Raw genomic sequence first — 26,139 nt, 5'->3', positions numbered from 1 at the left:
GGGCTGCTGCTACCTACAGATCTTCTTCAAGAAGGACAAGAGAAATTTCTGTTGGAGAATCAATGGATAATAAAAAGACCTTCAGACCTATTCTTGTCCCTCTCTCTACACCACAGTCAGTGGGAAAAAGAACTTCATAGTAAGCATTTTCCCTCAGCAAGAAAAATTGTCTTATGGGGACAAAAATACCATGTTTTCTTAGCTAGGACCCTCAAAAATCCCATAAACTGGTAAAGAAGACCTCCACAATTCTATGTGTCAACGGGAATAGGGACTCCAAAATCCCATGTGTGATAACTTTGACAGGGTTTTTGGAGTTGGAAAGAGGATTGGGTGAGAGAACAATTGCAACTGGTCCCATGTTTTGGTGGCAACTGCGGGCTAGGTAGGCTATGAGAGAGGCTCAGAGAGCTATGTAAATAGAACTGAATTAAGCCAGAGGAAACACAATCCTTAGAAAGCTAAATTATCAGTGATATAATCAACATAAGAACGGCCATACTGGGTCAAACCAATGTTCATCTAGCCCAGTATCCTGTCATCTGACAGTGGCCAGTGCCAGAGACTTCAGAGGGAGTGAATAGAACAGGGCAATTATTGAGTGATCCATCCCCTAACAGCCAGTCCCAGCTTCTGGCAGTCACAGTTTTAGGGACACTCAGAGCATGGGGTTGTGTCCCAGACCATCTTGGCTAGTAGCCATTGACAGACCTTTCCTCCATGAACTTATCTAATTCTTTTTTGAACCCAGTTATACTTTTGGCCTTCACAACATCTCCTGCAATGAGTTCCACAGGTTGACTGTGCACTGTGTGAAGAAGTACTTCCTTTTGTTTGTTTAAACTTCCTGCCCATTAATTGCATTAGGTGACCCCTAGTTCTTATGTTATGTGAAGGAGTAAATCACATTTCCTTATTCACTTTTCTCCACACCATTCATGCTTTATAGACCTCTATCATATTCCCTCTTAGACATCTCTTTTCTAAACTGAACAGTCCCAGTCTTTTTAATCTCTCCTTATATGGAAGCTGTTCCACACCCCTAATAATTTCAATAGCCCTTCTCTGTACTTTTTCAAATTCTAATATATCTTTTTTGAGATGGGGCAACCAGAACTGCATGCAATATTCAAGGTGTGGGCACGCCATGCATTTATATAGATAATATGGTGTCCTAATATTCTGTTAGCTTTTTGACTGCTGCTGTACATTGAGAAGATGGTTTCAGATAACTATCCATGATAACTCCAAGATCTCAGTGTGATGGGGTGGAGTAGGCCCAGAGGCCCCCTGCTGGAGGCCTCAGGGTCCTACCACATCCATCCCAGGAAAGGAGCAGGGAGCTAAGTCCTCCAAGTGGCCTAGAGAAATTGGCTGCTTCCTGCACAATCAGGGGGAGGCTGCAAGGGACTAGCCAATCAGAGGCTTGCAGGCTAGTATAAAAGGAGCTGCAGTGCAGGTCACTGTTTGGTTCTTTGCAGGAGTTGAAAGAGTGCAGACAATGCTCCAGGCTGGCTAATGGGACTGCAGCACCATAGACAGCTCAGTGCTGGCAGAGCCTGGAGGAGTAGAACCCTGCAAATCTGCAGATATCCACTTTATATCTGCAGATGGGGATATCCGCAGACCATGTTTGTGGATCACGGATTGGGTGTGGATACAAATGTTTTATCCACACAAGGCTATATGGGAGAATGAGAGAGAGCTCCTAGCTGGCTGCTGGGACTGAACACAGAAAAGTCCTGAGCTAAGGGTAAAGCATTTGTGAAGGCTGGGGCTGTGGGGAAGTGGCCCAGGGAAATGGTGGTGTGTGGCTGCTATTCTTAGGGTCTCTGGCCTGGGACCCAGAGTAGTAGGTGGGCCTGGGTCTCCCTCTCTCCTCCCCCCTCCCCCCCCCCCGAGGTCCCTGGGGCAGTGGCCTACAGTTGGATAATGATTAAACCCCCAGAAGAGGATCTGGAGAGCTGGGCCCAGAGATGGTGAAACCATTGCCTCCAGAGAGTAAGCCCTGGGGGTATGGCCTGACACCAGGGCCAGGACTGTTTAAAGACTGCAGACACACCTGGCCAGAAGAGGGTGCTCACAAGGAGGTGGGTGCCATGCCATTACACTCTTTTTTGAGTGGTAATAGCTAATGTAGACCCCATCATTTTGTATGTATAGGTGGGATTGTGTTTTCCAATGTGCATTACTTTGCATTTATCAACATGGAATTTCATCTGCCATTTTGTTGCCCCATCAAATAGTCAATGCATTTGTGTTCCTTTGTCCAACACACAATCTGGAGCTGTTGCTCTGCTCACCCAGTCTCCCTACAGAATGAAGGAGAGAGACTCCATGTAACTTCTGAGGCAGGTGAAATAATATCATCATACTGGGGCATGAGTGCAGCAGGTAGCCGGAAGTGTCAGCAAACTCTCCTAATGTGCACAGGGATTAGCCTATGAAAACAAACTGTAAAGGTTAGACCTCATTTGGAAACCAATTTCACGCTGTGGTTTCTAAGGTGTTATTACTATTTGTAACTAAGGGAAAAAGTATTTTAATTTGCTGGTGCTCCTTTAATCCAATAACTGCTCATGAGACACCTTCTAATGTAGACAGAGGTAACAGCCAAGCCCTGTATAAAATAAATTACACAATAATAATTAATAATAATGCCTAGTTCCTATATTGACCTTTTCATCAGTAGATCTCAAAGCGCTTTACATTGTTCAGATGGAGAAATTGAAGGGGAAGGGACTTGCCAAGGTCACCTAGCAGGTGAGAAATAGTGTATTTGATGTTGTGTTTAATTTGTATATGTATTATCTGCATGTTGGAAGTAGATCACTCATTCTTACCAATTAAAATTTAGAAGTGGGAAAATCTAGAACTCCAATTTTAGAACACACCCTGAACTACAAACTTTCTAGAATATCAAATTTGTAGTGGACTAAAAATATACATGAGATTTGAATGGGAACTTATTTTTTCCTCCCTATTTCCATTATACCATAAAGTTTGTCCTTCTGAACAAGAAGAAATAGATGGCTTAGCCTCAGAATCCACTGAAGTCAATCCACTGATTAATACAAGGGACAAGGAGTCAAGAAACCTTAGGCCAGATCAATGGGGCTATACAAATTTCCCCCAGTGGCGGATCTGTCTCTTGGATTCTATCTAAGGCCTGGTCTACACTAGGACTTTAAGTCGACAGGTGGAGTAGTGTGGATGCTAACACACTGCACCACTCTGTTGACGCTCTGGACAGCAGTCCGAGCTTGGATGCTCTGACCAGCCACACAGGAAACGACCGGGAAAATTTGAATTCCTTTTCCTGTCTGGGCACTTTGAATCTGACATCCTGGTTGGACATCACCTGCAACGATGCAGAGCTCTCCAGCAGACAAGAATAGAAAGAGGTCCCCAGCATGGACTGACCGGGAAGTCATGGATCTGATCGCTGTGTGGGGCGAGCTGCGCTCCAACAAGCGGACTGCAAAGACAGAAGGTCTCCAAAGTCATGATAGACAAAGGATACAGCCGGGATGCGATGCAGTGCCGCGTGAAAGTCAAGGACCTGAGACAAGGTTACCAAAAGTCAGAGCAGCGCACAGCCCCAGACATGCAGGCACTGCATGCCATTCTCGGTGGGTCTGCCACCACTGCCCCACCAGTGACTGTGGACTCTGAGGATGGCATAGTGTACCTGGACAGTTGATGAGGAAGGGTTTGTGGAGGACAGCGCAGGCGACAGCGAACACAATACCGCTTGCCCTGACAGCCAGGATCTCTTCATCACCCTCACAGAGATCTCCGGACTCAGAATCAAGTGCTATAAACATGGAAACATTTATTTTTTAAAAAACAGGTATAGAAAAAATAGAAATACTATATAAAAAATTTTCAATGTCAAACTATATAAAAAGTAGGTCCACACATATAGGGATTGAACAATAATCCTCTTGGGACAGTTCAACAAAGCTCTCAAAGAGGTGCTCGAAAAGCCTCGAGGTGCCTTATTTGGTGCTAGGCCATCCTAATGTGAATCATCGCCTCCACAAGCATGGCAGCATATGGTCCTGGTCTGTGCAGGGCTTCTCTTAGCATCCGCTCTCTCTGACTCTAAGTGACCCGCCTCAGAGTAATGTCGTTCTGGAAGTGCTGCATCTAATTAGGGCAATTAGTGTACTGTTACTATTGTGAATGGTAGACTTTTACTTTGCATAAGAATGACCCTCGCTTAACAGCCACGTGTTGGAGGCCACAGAGGAAAAGCATACAGTGATCTTTCCCGTGCACTGCCGGGAGGGGCTGGAAAAGACTCAGACTTTATGCTTTCCAGATTGCCTTTAGCGGGAGGGCACAGCTATCCATTAACTGTTAAGCAGACTCTACTGTAAGGCTTACCAGGACTGGCTGCTTTCAGCTGTCCCTCCCGCTTGGCATCTCTCCTGTGCAAGACCGCAACCACTGAATAATCTCGAACTTGTCCTGAGATCTCGTGAGACTAGGTGCCCTGTATGGTCTTGTTCACAGAAACTGACTAGACTGTGTTCACTGTTAAACATGTATCTGTTCAAAATCACTTACTTTTCCCATCACACAGCTTGGCTCTTTCCCGGACTGCCCGTCATCCACAAAAGACTAGGGACGAGATGTTGAACTGATGGCCTGCTCCACAGCCGCGGCAGAGCAGAGACAGTGGAGGAGACCCTATGTCAGCAGCATCGGGAGGATAGGTGGCGGCAGGAAGACCAGCAGGCGACTCAAACGCTGCTTGGGCTAAAGAGGGAGCAAACGGACACGCTCCGGCGCCTTGTAGATGTTCTGCAGGACCGCAGGCAGGAGGAGAGAGCCTCCCTGCACTGTATCTGCAACCGTCCTCCAACGCCAAGAAGTCCTGTCCCACCCTCACCCAAAATTACAAGAAGGAGGGGCGGTAGGGGCCGTGAGAACTGTCACTGCATCACAGCAGAGCGCTAATGTACCAGACACCTCTCACGCTATAAATTTGTAGAAGCGCTTCCCTTACAGGATCACCCAGTCCCAAATCCAAGTTTCATCCCCCCCACTGTGTAGTAGATTATTAAAAGCGGTTTGCTGTTATTCACTGTTTCCTTCACGTTTTTCGTGTAAGAAGACTTTGTGTGTAGGGGGGGGAGGGGATTTTTAATTGCACTGGATAGCCTACATTACCAGGGTACAGACTTGGGGGCAGGGTCAAATGCAGGGCACACACAGACTGCAGTCACTAGGCACCAGGGTCAGTCTGTGTGGTGTATGCTGCCCCGGTTCATTCGGTGTTGTGTACGCTTGTCCAGGGTCCTAGCGCCTGCCATCCCCGAATGTTAAGGCAGGCTGCCCTTACCATGCACTTCCACCGTAGCCACGAGCCTCTCGCTGCCCTGAGCCCCAACAAGAGCCCTCATCCACGGACAGATACTCACCCTTCCCACACCCCTCACCCCAAACCCACAGCCCACAGCCATCATCCAAACCCCTATCCAAAGACGGCACCCCTCGCACCTTCCTGCAAACCCACCTTCCTGCAAACCCACCCCTTCATGCACAACCACCTGCAACCGTCCCCACCCCAGAGACCTATGTAGGAGCAGGAGGCTGTCATTCCTCTATTGTACAAGCGGTCTGTACATCAGTGCACACCGTACCCAGCACAGTATCGTCCATGTTTCAACCCCTGAACAGAAATGCAAAGTAAAAGAAAGATTTATTAACAATTACTGTTCCGTTTAATTTGTTTTAAAACGTGTTTTGGAAGTGGAAACTTGGAGAACGGGTATGTAACCGCAGATCTCACTCAACACATAGAGACACAGGCCCAGGATCAGCTTCTCTTAAAATCAAGTGGAGTCATAGGTTACCCTGCTCTCCGAGGAAACTTGCTTTCAAAGCCTCCCGGATACACAGCGCTTCCCGCTGGGATATTCGTGTCTGGCTGAGCGTAAACAGCAGCCAGGCGATTTGCCTCAACCTCCCATCCGGCCAAAAGGTCTTGCCCTTGCTCTCACAGAGATTGTGGAGCACACAGCAAGCTGCAATAACTACGATATTCTTTCGCTGATGTCCGAGTCAGTAAGCTCCGCCATCTCTCCACCACCATTCTGCACTTGCTCAGCCGGTAGTTGAAGAGTTCCTTCTCACTGTCCAAGGCGCCTGTATAGGGCTTCATGAGCCAGGGCATTAGCAGGTAGGCTGGGTCCCCGAGGATCACTGTAGGCATCTGCACATCCCCAACTGTTATTTTGTGGTCCGGGAAGAAAGTTCCTGCCTGGGCGTCTAAACAGACCAGAGTTCCTGAACACACGTCATGAACCTTGCCCGCCCACCCGACGAAGATGTTGGTAAAACGTCCCTATGGTCCACCAGTGCTTGCAGCACCATTGAAAAGTAGCCCTTTCGGTTAATGTACTCGCTGGCCTGGTGGGCTGGTGCCAGGATAGGGATGTGAGTCCCATCTATAGCCCCACCGCAGTTTGGGAATAGTCACTACCTTTGAGAGCAGTTGCTCAACGATTGCGTGGGCTACTTGAATCACAGCAACCCCACGGTAGATTTGCCCACGCCAAAGTGGTTCGCTACTGACCGGTAGCTGTCTGGCGTTGCAAGTTTCCAGAGGGCTATGGCCACTCGCTTCTGCACACTCAGGGCTGCTCGCATCCGGGTGTCCTGGCGCTTCAGGGCAGGGGCAGCAAGTCACAGAGTTCAAGGAAAGTGCCCACGCATCCTGAAGTTTGCCACTCTGTTTCATCCCAGACCTGCAGCACTATGCGGTCCCACCAGTCCGTGCTTGTTTGCCCAGAATCGCCGTTCCACACCATGAACTTGACCCATTGCCACCATGATCTTGCTTTCTGAGAGGTCTGCGCCACTCTCCTCACCGCACTGCGGAGCCTCCTCACCCGATTTCTCAGCAGCTGACTGTGGAAGAGGTGGACGATAAGGTGCGAGGAGTTGACAACGGCCATAAGTGCAGCGATGATCGCAGCGGGCTCCATGCTCGCAGTGCTGTGGCGTCCGCGCTGTAACCGACCAGAGAAGGGCACGAACAGATTTCCCACTGGCGCTTTCATGGAGGGAGGGCGTGATTGACGGTTCGATGACGACAGTTACCCAAAACCACTCTCGACACATTTTTTTCCCCAGCAGGCATTGGGAGCTCTACCCAGCATTCCAATGGGCAGCGGGGACTGCGGGAACTGTGGGATAGCTTCCCACAGTGCACCGCCCGTTAATGTGGACTCAGAAATTCGAATTAGTGTATTTACTGTGGAAACACAAATTCGACTTCATAAGGTCGAATCCACAAATTCGACTTAAGTAGATTCAAAATAGTCTTGTAGTGTAGACAAGGCCTCAGACTCTGTCACTCACTCTGTGTGCAACCTCGGGTGGGTCAGTTCACCCCATTGTGCCTTAGATTCTTATTGGTAAAATGGAGATAATAACACCAAAATTCTCAGATTATTATTACTAGGACTTAGAGGAATCACTCTCATTGTGCAACACAAACACATAATAAAAATCAGGCTAGTGCTCTATGTAAGGGCTTGTCCGAACAAGCAGACCACAGCAAGCTGGATTATGAGTCTACCCTGGATTATGGTGTAACTGTCCGGGAACACACGGTTGACACACCTTAACAGTCCATTAGAGTGCTTTGATCTAGTCCTCTTTGAAAGGGGACTAGCTCAAAGTGCTCTAATGAACTGTTAACACATCAGTCAGCAGGGTGCATGGTACAGTTAGCCACACAGCAGCCTAGGGCAGGGTAGTTCTTCATGTAGAGAAGCCGTAGGTGCAAAGTGTTATCACTATTTGACAATATACCTGTAGTATTGTATGTGCACAAACACAGAAACAACAGATTCTGAGATACAAATTCCTTGGCTTTCAAATAACTGCCTCACAAAGAATATCTGGTATTTCCTGGGAGAATATAAGCTGTTTTCTGTTTGCACTGATAGATATTTAGCTACACAAAGGCATCATATTTGCTTTGTCTGAGAACCAGTACTTCCCTTTGACATTTTTAAAAATGTAAATGTGGGAACAAAGAAATCCCTAAGAATGTACTTTTTTTTAAAACTGTAGGTAAAAGCATATTGCAGGGTGGTCCCATAAGTAATCATGGCCTCATCCACTGTTACACTGAGCCGGCTTTCCAAACACATCACTTATGATGTCATGATCTTTCTCTAGTCCCCAAGGTTAATTCATTAAAAGCAAAAGACAGAAATTTCCTTTCATAATTCATGTTTTTATTAAATCATTTTGTAAAGGAACATTTAATTTCCCCATCTTTTTAATGCTGTAACTTTCAATCTTGTGATCATAGCTGGTGTGCCTTATGTTATCTCAAAACCTATTCTCTCCCAGACATTTGGTTGGCTTTCCTCAGTCACTTTTTTATGTATCACTTGTAGGAGTAGAGCAAAATGGCAGATGGTGACGCAACATGCATCTGGGAAAAACATTCTAGAACAGTAGGTAGAACATCACAAAACAGTAGGTTATTTAGTTAGTGATGTCACTGAGACCTGAGTAGAAGATTCTAGAAGAGTATGTTTTCAATTATTTCACTGAAAGGAAACCTGGGGAGAAGGTTCTAAGACAGTGACAGTAAAAGGCAGTCAGAGAGAGAGGCAGCGAGATAGTCACTTGAGCAGTGAGAAACTTTTCAGTCTCTTAGAGTATGTCTACATTACATGGCACAGCTTTGGCACTGAAGTTGTTGCGCTGCAGTGTAGATACTTCCTATATTGACAGAAGGGATTTTTCCATTGATGTAGTTAATCCATGTATCTGAGAGGAAGTAGCTAGGTTTACAGAAGAATTGTTCTATGAACTTAATTGTGTCTATGGGAAGGGGGAGATGGTTAGGTTGTCCTCACTACATTGCATGGGGCGCAACATTTTTCGCCGCCCTAAGTAATGTAGCTATGTCAACCTAAGCTTAGGTTTAGACCAGACCTTAATGGTGGTCAGACAAGGCTGTGCTAGGGAAAGATGCTGCTTCCATGATTGCTAAGGAAAAGTGGGTTTGCGATACTTTCCACTCCTGCTTCTGCCTCTGACCAAGAATGTTCCATAGGGTCCTATTGGTTTTGTGGCCCAGACAGCTAGGTATGAACCTATTGCTATTCCCTCTAAAACCACAGTGCCTTAGTGAAACAGGATCCAGGGGAAGAGGGGTGAGTGAAAGAAAGAGATGTCATGAGGGTGGTTAAAAGGAATTATTGTAGGGGGCAACATTTTTCCCCTTAAAATCAGGGAGTGTTGTGTAGGTGATCTTGTTTATAAGACAGGTAAAATTCAAGGCACTGCTTATTTAGGGGCTGGGACTGGCCAGTATGGTTAGCCCACTGTAGCTTGTGTATCAGTCAGGGGCTTATATGATGTTGGAGCATCTCACTGCCAGTCATGGAGTGAGGGAGGTGTAATAGTCTGAATATTTTATTATTAGCGACTGCTTGTTACAGGACAAACATCTAGCTTAGATTCCTCTCCCGTGAGATAACTACCTGATATGAAGTATCCCTACTAGTTATTAATACTGTATAACCAGATACCACTTATGCATAGGGACAAATTCAGATGTGACATCAATGGAGGTACTAGTTACATATCAATAAAATTGTGCAAATTTGTCGTCGTACTTCATATGATACACTCCTGTTGGTTGCTGTTTCTGCTACAACCACACACTACTACACTTTCAACGTATACGTTTTACCAGCATCCTCACTTGAAACTTACACCATTATGAATGCCACCTTGGAATTTAGCCCTTTATTCCTATGATGACTTCTCTGCATTTCCAGTTCTGAGAGTTCAAAACCCTGTGTCTCTGGGGCAGCAAAAGAGGGATTGTTGTTCCATCTCCAGCATAACTTGAGGCTGTGCAGGTACTCAGAGTCCATGGTGATGGGCAACATTATGGAAAGAAGGAAGTCCCTCTGTCTCTGGAAGGCAGGTGAGCTCTACCCCAATTTCAAGTTTCCATTGTGCCAGTGCACCAAAGTATTTCTTTCCTGCTCCTGCATTTCCTGAAGCATTACCACTCTCTTTATTCCCCCTCCTGCTTTATATTATACTTGAGGGTGTTTCCCTCACTCCGTCTGCTCCCACTTCTACCCCAGAGCAGGGACCGCAGCACAAGCATCTCACCATTACCACCCCTCCCTAACCCCTGTTTTTGTTGTTGTTTCCCTTGCTCCAGGAAACAAATTGCCAATTTCCAGCTTCCCTTTAAGTTCCAGAGATCCATCTCACTTTCTCTGAGAGGGGCTGTCACCCTAAAGTAACAATTCTCTTTCTTAAAAATACTCCTTCTGCAATTGTATTTAACACACTTCCCTTCAGTTGAACCTCTAGCTAGACTGTAACAGGGGGACAGAATTCTCCTGTTGCCCCCACACTTTTATCACGTGCTGGAACCTTGCAGGGAGCTGCTGGCAAATTATTGCTGACTCAGTAGTGCTGGAATATAAAGGCATTGGGGGTAACCCTTTGGAAGAAGATTCGAACTAGACCAGCCCTGAGGCAAAGCACCCTAGGAGCATCCGAGCCTAAGGTTAACATAGCGGTCTTTTGGAACTACCCTTTTGTTAATAAAATTGTAGCTCAGAAGGGATAACTATTTGACTGTACAATGATGGTGTAGCTTTTATTTGCAGTTGGTTGGGGACTTCATCACTTTACAGGGATACCCCACAGCAGTTGAGAACACACTACTGGTTTCGGTCCAACGGCGGTTGTGTGGGGAATTGGAAGTGTGCATTTGAGAATGGCATGTGCTGTAATTAGACATTATTGGTCTCAGCGGTGTGTGTTCATCAGAAGTTCATCGTGTTTGCCGTGGTCTTGGCCTGTGACAAACCCTCATGCTTCAAATCTTGCCAAATTAGTGGGAAAAATCAAGATAAACAGACATCTCTAAGGATCATTATTGCACATAAAATGTGCAATACATTTTAAAATCTCTTGAAACAATCTGTTTGGATAATATTGTAATGTATTTATTGGCAATGTTGACATTTAAGAGAGGAATTTTCTGTCTCACTTTATGAACAGTCTAAGGCTTGCAGTGCTCCCCATACTGGATAGTAAAACCAGAGCAAGAGCCACATGCTGGATGCAAATCAATTCATAAAATATGAAATTAGTCTCTGAACCATATTGATAAAAGTAATATGCTAGTACCTACTTAAATGAACAGCTCAGGAGGTGAGAAGTTGGGCTGCACTCATGAAACTCCATCTCCTGCTTATGAGGGAACAGTTCATGGGACAGGTTTAGACCTTTTATCTTTTACTTTAACTGGAGCAAATTGGGAGGTGTCTTACCATACCCATTTGACACAGAAGGTCAGAATGGCAAAAGGCAAACACAGGGGCATCGCCCCCATTTGAAAGCTATAGGATTATTGTCTTTTTACTAATTTCTGTACCTGTTATCACCATGGCACTTATCGGACTCTCCTTTCAAGTACATAATTAGGATTGCTTTACTGATGGGACATTTGGATCAATAGTTTAGCCAATTTTCTGCTAGTGAAATTAATCACTATGTTCATTGGACAAATGTTTGTTCAGTGGTATAGAAACTTCAGTGTTTCAAGTAGGGAGGTGAAAAAAAGGCAGTATAAATAGTTCGACACATCAGGCCATATCTGCTGCACTGGCTGTTGGCACCCCGGCACAGCTTGTGAAGCTTCCAAAGATGGCTTTCCTGCTCCACCCCCATAATTGGCTCTTATTTCTCCATTCTGCCTTTTCTCTTTAATTATAATTTCTTTTTCTTCTCATCTCCTCTTCTGTTTCCTTCAAAAAAGCAACATCTCTTTCCTTATAGTTCTTTCTTTCATATTTGTCCCTTTTTCTGTTGTCCACCCCTATTTTTTCTTTTGTCATGCTATGATGTCTCTTTCCCCTCTCACTCTCCTTTCTCTGTCCCACATTCCTCCCCACTATTTTTAGTTTGGTTCCAGGGTGGTTTCTCCCTCTTTTCTTTCCACTTCCCTGGGACTCCACTGTGACAGTTTGCCCCCTTTAGGATGCCACCTGACCAGCTGAGATACCACTGAGTCTGCCTGTTCTGCCAGCCTGGGTACGGTATTTACCTGTCTTGCTGAGCCAGGCTATTAAGCCTCCTCCAGCAGACACACAGGCAGGGCCACACCCAACTGCAGAACGACACAGACACTGACATCAGCTCTGGGAAGACTCATCTTAAGGGATTTGCCCCAGCACTCGGGAGTCCACCTCCCTTGGAGTGCAGACCCAAAGGTATATTATGAAATCTGCCTCCTCCCTCAATGGGGAGGAAGGTATGCACAGCCTCTTTACCCCCTTCCCCCAATTATGAATTGCACAAACTGGGTTATATTATAAGCAAGAATAAGTTTATTAACTACAAAAGGTGAATTTTAGGGGAATATAAGAGATAACAGACAGAACAAAGCAGATTACTGAGCAAATAAAATATGCAAACTAAGCTTGTTTCACTAAAGAAATTGGTTACAAATAGTAATTTCTCACCCTAGATATTGTTGCAGGCAGATTGCAGAAAGTCTTGAAAGGCAGCAGCACTAGTCTCCAGCTTGAGACCTCAGGTATTATTACTCACAAGCTAGACACCCTTCCAGCTTGGGCTCAACCTTTCTCTGCCAACTTCAGTTCTTGCTTCCAGGTATTTTTTAGTGTCTCTTTAGGTGGGGAGGCAGAGGAGAACCTCGATGATGTCACTCCCCTGCCTTATACAGCTCTTGTGTAAGGTGAGAACCCTTTGTCTTCCCGTGGAAAAACACTGGCATTCCAAAAGGGGTGTTGGGGGGTAATCCAGTACCAGGTCACTTGGACCCATGTCTCTGCATGGCAGTGGCAACCATTGTTTGTAGACTGTCTTGAGCATCCACAGGAAGACTAAGCTCTTTTACAGTCCATTGTCTTTGCTAATGGGCCGTTAGCGCTGTCTGGCTTTTTCACTGTTGTACCTGAAGAGCTAGTTAGGGGTGACACCCAAAGTAGCCCATTTGAAATACAGATACATAGTCAATATTCCTAACTTCAGATATAGAAATGATACAGGCATACAAATTGGATAATCACATTCAGTAAAACCATAATGTTCCCAATGATACCTTACATGATCCATCTTGCATAAAGTATATCTCAGTTATGTCATATCATAAGCATATTTTCATAAAAAATATGGAGTGTAATGTCACATCCACCTCTCTCTCTGCCCAGCTGAAGTCTGAGCCTTTCGTTTGTTTCTCACTGTGTTTACCTGTCCTCTCCAAGAAACCACTCTACCTCAGGAAAGCTGCTGGTGTGATTGTTCATTTTGAGGGAAAATCTGTGTCCATCCTTTGTTGCCCCCTGGCTCCCTTCTCAGCAGAGGGGATATCGACACAGTTTAGGGTATGGGAGACAAGATTTCCTTTTTCTCTCCTCCCATGTTGCCAGTTTTCTTCCTCTTGAGGGCTATTACTGCTGCTTTTCAGCATTTATATTTGAGAAACAGCTATCTTCTTTTTCTGCTCCTCCATTTGTGCACAGTACCTGCCACTTCTACTGCCTCCCTCTTGTGGCTGGAGACTATGCTGGCAGCTCAGACGAGGAGAAGAATAGCTTGAGGTGGCTCTTGCTCTGTTGGCAGTTTTCCATGAGGTGCTCCCTCCCTCCCCAACTGCCATTCTGAATCAGTTCTGGAGGGCCCAGAAAACAATTAGATCTGCAATTGCAAGCTTTATGCACAACAATTACAATCACTATTTTGAAAGAGCAGAGTTGCTGTGTTGCCTGGCATAAGATACCAAAGTACTGTAGTGTGAACATTTGGCAAAATGAAGTGAGTCACATTGCACCTTTTTGCCAAAAGAAAATGAGCCTCAAGATGAGTCTGTTCTTTCCGTATACAGTGTAAAAAGAGGCTGCTAATCTTCAGTGCATGTGATAATTTCTATAATGGACATATTTAAATGTGTATATTCCCACACAAGAAGCTGCACTAACCTTGAGTTCAGGTTTCTGGACCACATATCCCACCAATGCAACCCCTAAAAAAATGAAGGGATATAAGCAAGTAAGTGATTCAACTCCCCATCTACACTCCACTTGTCAGTTCTTCTTAACCTCAGCTACCTCCCTTCTACCACCCACAGCCTACACATCTCCACTCATCCCTGAACACCACATGGATGCTCCTGAACTCCCAGTTTAACTAAAGCAAGGAATCCAAAGAACTGTGAGGGAAACACCGTCAATTTTAAATGTTTCCTCTGCAAAGGTCAATAAAAAATTTAATTGTCCTGTAAGGAGGAGTTGCACCAAATTTAGAGACTGTCTATATATACTCACCTAAATTACTACATGAGATTTTCCTTCCCAAAGCAATCATAGCTATTTTGGAAATGCCAATAATAGAGTCCATCTAACCCATTCGTCCGTGCTACTACACAATTCAGCTCCAAGCAAACTCTCCAAAATAGTTATTACCTCCATTATGTTCAGTGTAATATCTTCCTTCATCTTTCAGATAAAATACCTGCCAGACATACAGGGCCTGATCCAAAGCCCATTGAAATCAATATACTCCCATTGATTTCAATGGGCTTTGGATCAGGCCCATAGAGAAATTGAAACTTGTACCTGGAAGGAACCATATGCCTCTCAGGTTCGTGTCCTGTTTTTTTATAGGACAACTCCTGTCTCAGCAGGTGTATTCAGAGTGTTTTGCTACCTAGAATAAAGCATTCATTCTGTTCTTTACATTCTTTTTTTACTCATCCACACACACAAGCCTTTAATCTGTGCCCTATTCCACATTCTAATGGCCATCTAGCTACACTACTCACCTTCCCAATATGTAAAAGCCCGGCCAATCATGTTAAATATATAACCATTTCCTAAGGAGCTAATTGTCATGCTGTCTGATGTGGGTCATGACCGTGCATGCCTACTTCAGGGCAGACTGTTAAAAGCAGGGCAAACACCCCAAACAGGGGGTATAGTCTCAGTGGCATAGCCAGGTGGAGGGAACAGGGGGAGTGGGAAAATAAAGGCGTCACACACTGCGGCACTTTTACTCACCTGGTGGTGTTTTACTGACGGGGTGGCACTCCGGGTCTTCAGCGGCACCTCAGCGGCGGAACCCTCACACGCTCTGCAGGTCTTCGGCAGCATTTCGGCGGCGGGTCCTTCAGTGCCACCGAAGACACCCGGAGCTAGTGAAGGGCCCACAGCCAAAGTGCCGGAGCACCGCCAGGTGAGTAAAAAGGCGCCAAAAAATTGAAAAGGCGCCACTTGTGCTCGGTGTGGGAGTGGCCACTGCCTCGCTCCCCCCTAGCTATGCTACTGTATAGTCTATAATATGGGTTCTCAGCCTTTTTCTTTCTGAGGCCCCTCCAACATGCTATAAAGACTCCATGGTGTACCACAACAACTGTTTTTCTGCATATCCAGCAGATGAACAATTTTATTAAATTGATAGTTATACAGTTAAACAAATGCATCTGTAAAGAAAAGGATGATATAGGTACAAAAATAAGAAAACTGACTATATTCAAATATTAATGTGCCTGAAGCCCCACTGTCCAGTGTTGAAGCCCGTGGGGCCCTTGGCAATTGCCCTGCTTGTTACCCCCTAATACCTGCCCTGCTGAAGCCAATAGGTTTCAACATATCATCCAGGAAATTTAACACGCTCTCTGGTGTGTATATGTGTATATATGAAAGCAATGTGTCCAAATAATGCAAGGTGAAACAGTTTGGGTTTTTTTGGTATGCTCTCTGGTTTACTTAGGCAGACCCCCGAAACCTGCTAGTAGCTCTCTAATGGGCTGCAGACCCCCAGCTGAGAACCGCAGTTCTATAATTAGATGTAACCAACTCCGAAACAAATATGAACTCCTGGATCATTGTAACAGTCTTTCCATAGAGTCACAGACAGTCCCCTTGGGCTCTCCAGCCTATCTTGCCACCCAGGCAAGCTGGCCTTGACGATAAACGATCACTTACACCAAAGAAATCACAAAATATTCAGGTTGCTCCCAGACCCAAGAGACAAGTCAAGTTAACCCAGATCAATTTTTACCTTACATCTCACACCAAAGACACTGCTGGTAGCCAATCGTCTAGTAAACTAATTAAGGATTTATTAACTATAAAAATGAAAGAATTATTTGTAGGTTAAAGCAGGCAACACATATACACAAATAAATTCAGTCTAGGGTTCCAAAAAGTGACAGAGATTAGTAATCTGTCAGATCCAAATGTCTTCTAAGGCTAACCCAGGTTGATCCTGAGGAGTTCTGTCTTCTTGTTTCTTAACTCCAGCCCTTGCAAGGGTTCAAACACAGAGATTCAGTATCTCCTTGTCAGCGATTTTTATCCCCTCTACTCCAGAATCCAAACTGAAGGGATGAGTTGATCCATAAGTCTTCCCTTCCTTAGGGAGTTATGAATGCAATCAACAGGGCCTTTCTCCTTTGATGGCACACAATACCTTATTTGCTTTTAATGGGCCATCTCCAGCGCTTTACCTTAATCAATGCTGCTTTTTCTGTTTGGTGAGCTACACAATTACAGAGGTTTACAATGCAAACACTCAGTATAACTTTAAACTATGGGCTATAGAAATTTAAGTGAGATCAATACATGCAGCATCCTATAAGCATTTTATAGAGACTAAGCCAGTGATCCCCAAATTGTGAAGCATGCCCCCCAGGGGGGCATGGAGAAACATTGGAGGGGAGATGGCAGAGCCTGGGCCAGTCCACACGGGGGGCAGGGAGGGAGTGCCACCCAGCCTCACTCTGCCCCCAGCTCCACTCCAGCCCCGTCCCCAATCCCGGGTCCTGGTCACAGCCCTGGATCTCTGGGTGGGGAGGAAGATAGGCTTCATTATTGGTAAAGGGGGGCATGACAGAAAAAGTTTGGGGACCACTGGTCTAAACACAGTCTTATCAACTTAGCATAAGCAAAATAGATATTAGATGTTAACACATAGGTGAGCCAGACTGGTTTCCAGCTAGGCATTTGTAAGTGTTCAGTGAGGCCTGAGGCCTAGGGATGAGGTGGCAACAGGTCTGCCAGCATTGCAACTGATATAATAGAATAGTATTATAGGAGGAAATCACCTAAAAGGCAGGGGGACGAGGGACGGACCTGTAGCATTTCAGATATTTCAAAGTTATTTTACATTAATAAAAATATTCCGAAGACCCTAAGAATGAACCAGTATACAAGAAATGGACAGCAGTGAGGCTGTAATTTTACCTTCATTTAAGAGGACAGGGAATAATTCATGAACTGATTATTTGGCATTTCTCAAAGGGTGAAAAGTTAAACACGTGCATATGTTTTTGCAGGATCAAGGCTATAAGGTCCAGAATGTGATTCATCGAGGCTAGAAATGGGAACTACAGACCATTCAAAAAGAGAGATTCTGAGCTTTCCTATGGGCCACAGTACTTGCATCTAGTCCTATAAGTTCCTGAGCTATTGGACTTTAACATCACAGAGAAAGTATAGAAAAGCTATCTGAGGTCATTTTTAGAGGTTGCTAAAACGCATTAGTAATGATTTCCCTCTCCCCCTGAGTCTTCTGCAGTTGGACTCATGTTACCCAGCATGTGCAAAATCCTATCTAATTTTCATCTGTTAGGAGTGCAGGTTTTTTACTGTGACATGCCAATTAGAAGCCTATATAATTTTTCTCGTTAACAACCCTAACCAGCCAGAAACACATTTCTGCACATTTTCACCAATCACATCCAAGACCCCATGTCTTGTATGGCACATTAGACCTAAATTGGGCAGCAGGAACCCCAGAATTATCTGGCACAACCTCCCCAAGCTCCCTGCTCCTTACTTTCTGCCCCCTCCCAGTCCCGCCCAATCAGTGCAGTATTATTTGTGGTGTTTATTTTGATTTTGCACTGGCCCCAGAGCATAAATGGTCAATGTGCTGAGGAGTTTTGTATTGAGAGTAACTGCATTGCAGAGGAAATCCTGTGTCAGAGAGTTTGGACAGCTGTTTTGGAGGCATGTGGTGGTTTGACATCCAGAAAGGCAATTTGGCATTTAGGACTAAATCCTCAGCTGGTATAGATAGCTGTATCACTATTGACTTCACTGCTGCTGATCTCCATCAGCTGGGGATCTGGCCCTTGTTATCTAGGGGACAGTTGAGGCTTTTGGTAGTGAGAAGGGAATTCATCTCTTCTTTCCCTTCATGCTTCATCCCCCTGCCACATTCACAGTAACAAGCTGCCCTGTCATCCTAATGTCTGGCATTTCATCTAGCAATTAGCCCATATGAAAGAGCCTGCTCACTGCTAGTGTACCTCCTCCTGGTCACTCTGGGGATTAGCTGATTCCAGATCAGACACCTCCTTTCTGCTTCTCTCCTGCCTTCTGTTCCTGGCTCTCAGAGGGGCTAGAGGCTCTGTGTTTGTGCCTTAGCCCATTGGCCAAGTCATATGTGTCATCCTCTTTTGGGGAATCAAAGCCTCTTCTTACAAACAGGCCCAGACAGGCTTCCCCTTCACTGGCCAGCTAGTGCCACTTCCCCAGCAGCTGGTAGGGGAACCTGGGCCCATCTTCTACCCAGGGTCCAGCCAAGGGACCCTCTACACCAGTGGCTCTCAACCTTTCCAGACTACTGTACCCCTTTCAGGAGTCTGATTTGTCTTGTGTATCCCAAGTTTCACCTCACTTAAAAACTACTTGCTTACAAAAAGACACATAAAAATACAAAAGTATCATAGCACACTATTATTGAAAAATTGCTCACTTGCTCATTTTCACCATACAACTATAAAATACATCAACTGGGATATAAATATTTTACTTACACTTCAGTGTATAGTATATAGAGCAATATAAACAAGTCATTGTCGGTGTGAAATTTTAGTTTGTACTGACTTCACTAGTGCTTTTTAATGTAGCCTGTTGTAAAACTAATCAAATATCTAGATGAGCTGATGTACCTCCCTGTAGACCTCTGCGTACCCCAAGGGGTATATATACCCCTGGTTGAGAACCACTGATCTAATCAGCAGCCAAGGTCTTTTCCATTCTGGACCTTATTTTCCCTGATCCTTTTCTAATCCTCTGGCTCCTCAACCTTCTCTGGGTTTGCTAGTCCCAAAAGTCCCCCCGGGAGTAATTGTAGGCAACTTTACCTCCATAGCCCTCAAACACACCTCCCTTATCCCAGAGAGTGATGACAGACTACTGCCCTGCAGCCCCATCTCTGCTGCCAACTTTCTGTCTTTATAAACCCAACCCAGCTGGTTCCTCCTCAGCTGGGCTCCTCCATTATTCAGTCAGGGCATTACTAAACCCCCTTATTCCCCTCAGTTGTGGCCTAGCTAGTTAATTGGCCCTCTTCTTAGCCTACATTAACCCCTTCAGAGCAAGTGTGGGGTGAACACCCCATCACACCATAACTTATTGTTTCTGCTAAAATGATCAGCAGTAAAATAATTAACACAAATAACATTTAAATTATCATCAGAATTCAAAGTTAGCAGCCCTCTCAGGGGAATGATGTGATTCACATCACTGTGAGATTCTCTCAGCACGCCTGCAGACTCAGGCAGATACCCCTACATCATTTTACATTCTGTTCATATTTTGAAGGTTTTATTCCCAAACAAAAGAGTGACTGCTTGAAATTAAAACATATTCTGTAGCACAATTAGATGGTAGTTTTAAAATAAACTTCAACCGTGTGTCAGTTAACACAGCTGCATAATCCCATTATCCACAGAGTACTGACCTATGCAGGATAACGTAGAGGCTACCAGTGCAGGAAGTAATGCTTTCATATCACAGAAGATGTACTTCTTGAAGTCTAGGTGTGGAGCAGTAGAACTAACCTGTGGGCAGTTTGAGCCCACAGTCATGCAGGGCCGGCTTTAGGAGTGTGCGGCCCAATTTTTTTTTTTTTAGCGAGGAGGATTAAAAAAAAAAAAAAAAAAAAAAACAAAAAAATTTCTTTTCATTTCTTTCCTGTAAAAAAGTTTCTGCTAAAGTTCTGTGCATATGTATGTACTTTTTGTATTTTTGTACCGTCCGGTTACCATTTTTAAAAAAATCTTAAAATGGCGATTTAAGAACCAAAAAGCTGGAAAAGCTGGGAAATGTCTGGGAATGTACAAATACGTTAAAAGAGTTCTTTTTAAGTTTTTTAAAAGAAGCCTGAACTAGAACTGAGCTCCGTTTTTCATGTGTGGATCCCGCACTCCTGGGGGGTGTGTAGGGGTGTCAGATGTCCAGATTTTCCTGTCCAGGGGTTCTTTTTCTTATTTTTCTCTTATAGGCTCTCCCCACCCCCCCTCCTCATTTTTTTGTTTGCTCTCTGGACACCCTAGTGGTGCCATGGTGTGTGCCCCTGCTGCCCCCCCCCCCCCAGCTGGAAGCCTGCTCTGCCTGGGAGCAGCAGGCAGTGGAGGTGGGGGCAGGGGCTGGCAGGCAGGGGGCTGGCTGACTGGGCTGGCTGGCCTGGGGGGCAAGGGGGGGGCTGGGGCTGGGGTGGGGGGGGCTGGGGGTGTGGGTGGGTGTGGGGGGGCTGGGTGGGGGGGGCTGGGCTTGGGGGGTGCAGGGTTGGGGGGGCTGGTGGGGAGGGCGGGGCGTGCAGCAGGGGCGGCAGGGGGAGGCGGCAGGCAGGGTGCGGCGGCAGGGGGGGCTGGGGCGGGGCTGGGGCAGGGCGGGGCGCTGGGTGCAGGCAGGGGGGGCGAGGGGTACCGCCAGCAGGCACCACCAGTGCAGGCAGGCAGCCTCCCACCAGAGTGCGCAGCAGCAGCCTCCCCCCCAGCCTGGCAGTCCCCCTCCCCCTGGGCAGGGCAGGCCCCCAGCCCCGCCTGGGGCTCCCCTGCTTCTACAGGCCAAGGGGTTAAAGGGGCCTTTAAAGGGCCAAAGGCCAGGGGAGGCTGGGGGCTTTAAAGGGTCAGTGGGGGGCCAGGGAGGGAGCCCAGACTTTTTTTGGTGGCATAACAGGGCCTGAGGCTCCAGTCCCTGCTGGGGCCTCCAGGGAGGCCTTTAAAGGGCCTGAGGCTCCCTGGCTGTGCAGGGCCCCTCTGGGCCGGGGCCAGCCCTGCTGCAGGGCTGGGCCTTGGGTCCTGGGGCCTTAAGCTTGTGCCCAGTCATGGTCACTGCCTTTAAAGGATGACATTGCAGTGACATATCTGTTAGGGTTAAGGGATTGCTCTCAGCTGTATCATACTGTGACTTTACCCCACTGTGTACCCACAATGCCCCCCACATACGTTTGCTTAGTGTCAATCTCCCTAGCCAATCCAGACCTCTGACAATTCCCTGCTTCAGGATATGTTCCTTTTTTGAGACTGCACAATTCATGAGATGCCCCTGAGTATTGTGCCACTATATCTGGGATTTGCATCAAAGGAAATCTGAATGTGGATAGAATGTAATCCCTTTCTCTTCCCAAAGACCCTCTCCTTCCCTGATGGATGCTTATTGCCAGATACCTATCAAGGGGTACTGACAAAAACACATGGTTTCTTGTGTGTTTCCTTTCCCAGATATCCTTGTAACTTCTCCAGGTATTAATGACAGTTATGTATGTCCCGCCTGTACCTTTGCTAGACTTGCTTCTCTGGCAACAGAAACTTGGTACAATGTGCTCTGTAAACCCAGTTATCAGAATACAATCATGCTCTGGGGCTTCCTGGGAACTGCAGACCTCTTCTTCCTTCCTGTGCCAGTTTTTTCTGAGCCTAAGCCGGTTCCCAGTGTTAGGAAGATTAACACTGCCGAGACTGTACCAAGTAGGTACAAAGTGCTGTCAGTGCAATATCTATTTATCACTGGCTGCAGTTTATACAATGGCTGATCTAATCAAACTGTGTGTAATGAATGGGGAGGTGGTGTGCAATGCTCACCTGTTGAAGGCGCTAATAGGTGGATTTTATGGCATACAATGTGGTATGCATGTACCACTTGCATCTGGTTGCATTCTTGTGGAAATCCTATGGCAGTGACATTCTCCAGTCTATACCCATCATCAATGCTTCTGGAAGGAGCAACTTTTGGTAAGCACAACTAATTTGTGCCTTGTCATAGGGTCCACTCACTGCTAGGGGTGCCTCATGGCCGTGTCTGGGGGTTAGCACCACTCAGGTCTGATCTGACCTGCGGCCGCTCTCTGTCTCTGCAACTCTGGGTGCTCCGTCTTCATGATTTGCCCTCTGGCTAGGTCACTATATGTGTTTCCTCCTTCCGAGGTATCAAAGTCCTTCTGCACTGACAGTTTCAGGCAGTCTTCTCATGCACTGCACCCGGATGATGCCACTTCCTCAGTGGCTGGTAGGGGAACCGGGGCCTAGCCACTGTTCCAGTCCAGGGACCTTGTACCTGGCAACTGTACTTTTCCTCAGCCGTGTTGCTCCTTCCCTCAACTCCTTCCTACAGCTTCTGTTTCCCCTCACCTTCTATGGGTATCCCAGCTCAAATCCTCCTCCCAGGGAGTAACTGCAGACTACTAAACTCAGCAGCCTCAAAAACACCTCCCTAATCCCAGGAGTGACTGCAGAGTACTTCCCTGCAGCCTCTTTCTGTTGTCAGCTCCCTGGCTTTATTAACCTGGCCTTGCTCCTCCCCGCAGCTGGACTTCATCAGGAAATTAGGCCTTAGCACACCCTGGCTTTCCTCCAGGTGCGTCCTATAGGTTAATTGGCCTAATTTACCCCTTCAAGCCTTGTGTGGGTTGGACACCCCATCACAGACCCCAGTTTGTACTGTCTTTTGAAAATATTCAGTGGGTGCAAATTCCAGTTGTGCCTGCTGTTTTAGGGGCAAACACCCAATTTAGTGGTGGAAACCTTTTGAAAATGTAGCCCATAAAGAAAATACATACATGTTTAGTACTATAACAGCCTAGGAGGAAATTTTCAAAGGCACAAAGGACAGCAAGACACCCAACTTCCTGTGATACAGGCAAACCAGTTTAGATTAAAAGCAATATGCAGTTCACCTGTCTCTGAACCTCAGAGGAATGTCAAGAGTTATTGTAATGTGCCAACCAACCCACTTGTAAAATGTAACTGAATTGTTAAGTTTGGCTGTATCCCAGTTGCTTATTTGCTATTATTCATGCCCTAGATCCCATAACCCTAGATCAAAAGAAATACTAATAATGTTATTGTATCCACTTGTCTATGAACCTGTTGGTTGTTAATGTTATTGTATCCACTTGTTAGAATAGAACAAAGGAAAATGTTGTCACACTGCATTTACATGGGCATGCCCCACTAATTACATTTACACTAAGTTTACCTGTGATTGCTGTCTGTATACGTAATTAACCCTGGAACAATAATCTGTGTTACTGTTTAGTTTTGAAGTCATTTGATGTCTAAAACTGCATGAAAGCTAATGTTTTTGTCTATCATATTGTTCCCGTTTACCTGCACCCATTTGTCCAAAGTTGCTCAGCAAGGAAGAATATTGACTTCAAAGTGTGGGGCATTGTGCGCCTAACAAAGGGAAAACTCCAGACACATGCTGTGCTAAAAACACTTGGCACGGTGTTTTCAATTAAAAATACTGGACCTTGGGAACGATCCTGCCATCTCTGATTTTTTTGGATGCTATCAGGGGGCTTTCCAGATACAAGACAGAATTTCCCAAATCCATTATGAAAAGACTGTAAGAGACTGACAGATTATTACATCTCTGCTACCATTTTGGACTACTTACTCTGATCCAGCTGTAATGTATTTTATCTGCTTTAACCTTTGCTATAACTCTCATTATTTCTTCCTAATTAATAAATCTTTTGCTTTAGTTTACTAAAGGATTGGCTACAGCTTTATCTTTGAGATCTGGGGCATATTTTGACCTGGGGATAAGTGATTGGCCCTTTAGGGCAGGAAGTAACCTAATGTGTGCTGAATTTAGTTACTTTCATCATAAAGTCTAGTCTGTCTGGTAAAATAGGGGCTGATGTGCCTAAAGGAGTCTGTGGCTCCATGGTAAAACTAATATAGTGATCCAGGAGTACACTTTTGTAACTGGTTTGGTAAAATCCAGTGATAGAATATACTACCTGTCTGGGGTATCTGCCCCGATTTCTGACAGTCTGACCTGAGTCTGGCACTCTTAGCTGTGAGACACTCCAGGCACCTTGATGCTCCAATTTAAAATCAGTGGGAGGTAGAAGCTCATCTCCCTTTTGCGCCTTTGACAATCTCCCCCTTAAATGTCACTTACTATAAAGAAATGGAAAAACTTACTTGTGCTTATATCACTCGTGAGCATTGTGGTCATCCCAGACTTCTAGAACTAAAAACTTAAGACCCTATATATATATGCTCTCTCTCTTTATTATACAATAGATATGATTACACCATGTACTGTTTTTCATAATGAAGGCACCTACATAGCTCCACATTCTTGAAATGTGGCCTACATGCCTAAGGCCTAAAAACAGTCCAGCTGTTAAGGGACCAAAATGTCAAAGCAACCACTAGCTGGATACACAGGTATCTACACAAGCAAACACTTAACCTACTTTCTCTTACTCTTAATTCTACCTGCCTGTTGAATAAAGAAGGACTAATCTCTGATGAGTTCTCTATTTTCACACTTAAAAATATATTTATCTTAGTATTTTGTGCTCTTTCTAGTAGGGTAACAAGTTTAACTATGTCTGCTGTGGGTTTTTTAATGGAGCTTTTTCCTCTCTAGCCAGAAAACCTTGGACCCTAGCTGTTCTCTCAAATTGCTCCCTTAGGGATATTTGGGGGGAAAAGCCTGGTTGAAGATCTCTGAGAAATGTCTCGTATAGTGTCTGTCACAGGCCAACTTTGCTATGACAGTAATGTTGGGAAGAAGACACTGCTCTCAAGAAGGCAGGTAATTTTCACCTTGAGTCAAAGGGGATAACTCTGTATATCTTCTGCAGTGGAAATGTCTGGTGCCAATGTTTATACCAAACAGTAACTGGTTTTAAAAACAACAACATTGGCATCATGCCTAGCATTAAAATCTCTCAAGCCACTCCTTTTAATTGGAGTTGTGGTATCAACCTCTTTCCTGATAACACTCAAGCAGAGCACTTGGAACTATTGTAAACACAGGCTAAGGGCTATCCTGGAGTCAATACCAACATCAGCTTCAAATCAGTCACTAACATTTTGTGTGTTGGCTGGAGAAATAATCTTTGAAGCCATCCTCCCTGTCTTGAGACCAAATTCTTCAGTCTTTAATTGAGTAACACATCCATTGACTTTAATGGGAGGTTTTCCTCAATGAAGGGCTGTCAGCTTTGCTTTTGGTCTTTTCTTTAACTATTACAGGAACACTCCAAGTTTTTTGCTCCACAGCAGTGAATACATTACATCATATTAAAACCGCTTAAAATGCTGTGTTCATTGTACACCCTGATAGCGACGTCAAGGCTGCAAGCATACAGCCAGTACTAGTGACAACATCTGTATAGCTGCCAAAAGTCAGGACACATGAGGAAAGACCTTTATAATGTCGTCCTCTGTATATGTTTTCTCTTTGAAGGAAATTCCACTTATTTAGCCAGTTTCATCAGCTTTGGCTTTAGTATTTCTGGCAGCTTTATTTATCTAAAAAATTGAAGAAAAAGCCCGTGGTGTCAAGAAGCAGCTTGACTCTCAGAGTGCTGGAGAAGTATTAAAGTGCAACTGTGAAGAAGTGTTTGGTATTGACAGATCCATTGGCATTGCCTTGTTGCTTGAGCTTAGCATCAGCTTCCCTGCAAATGCTAATGAGGGTGAAGAGGATTATCCTTTGGCACTGACAGTCTCACTGCTGAGATGAGGTGATCTTTCCTAGTCTTCTGCCAGCAGAGTGAGTCCAGCTCATAGTCACGCCGTCTCAAATGCCAGCAAGAACACGGGAAGTTTCTCCGGCATTGACAGGCTCGGATGCAAAAATAGTTGGGTTCATGCCTCAGCCCTGGCAAAGGAGCATTTGGTAAACAAAGAAATAAGGCTATGTCTACACTTGGAGTTGGGGGTGCGATTCCCAGCTCAAGTGGCCATATTCGTACTAGCTGTCATCAAGCTAGTGTACTAAAAAATGTGGTCTAGCCACAGTGACACTGGCAGCTGCGAGCAGCAGCACA

The sequence above is a fragment of the Mauremys reevesii genome, linkage group 1 (genome assembly GCF_016161935.1).
Source record: "Mauremys reevesii isolate NIE-2019 linkage group 1, ASM1616193v1, whole genome shotgun sequence".
Classification (NCBI taxonomy): Eukaryota; Metazoa; Chordata; order Testudines; family Geoemydidae; genus Mauremys; species Mauremys reevesii.
Note: the sequence above shows the minus strand (reverse complement) of the source record.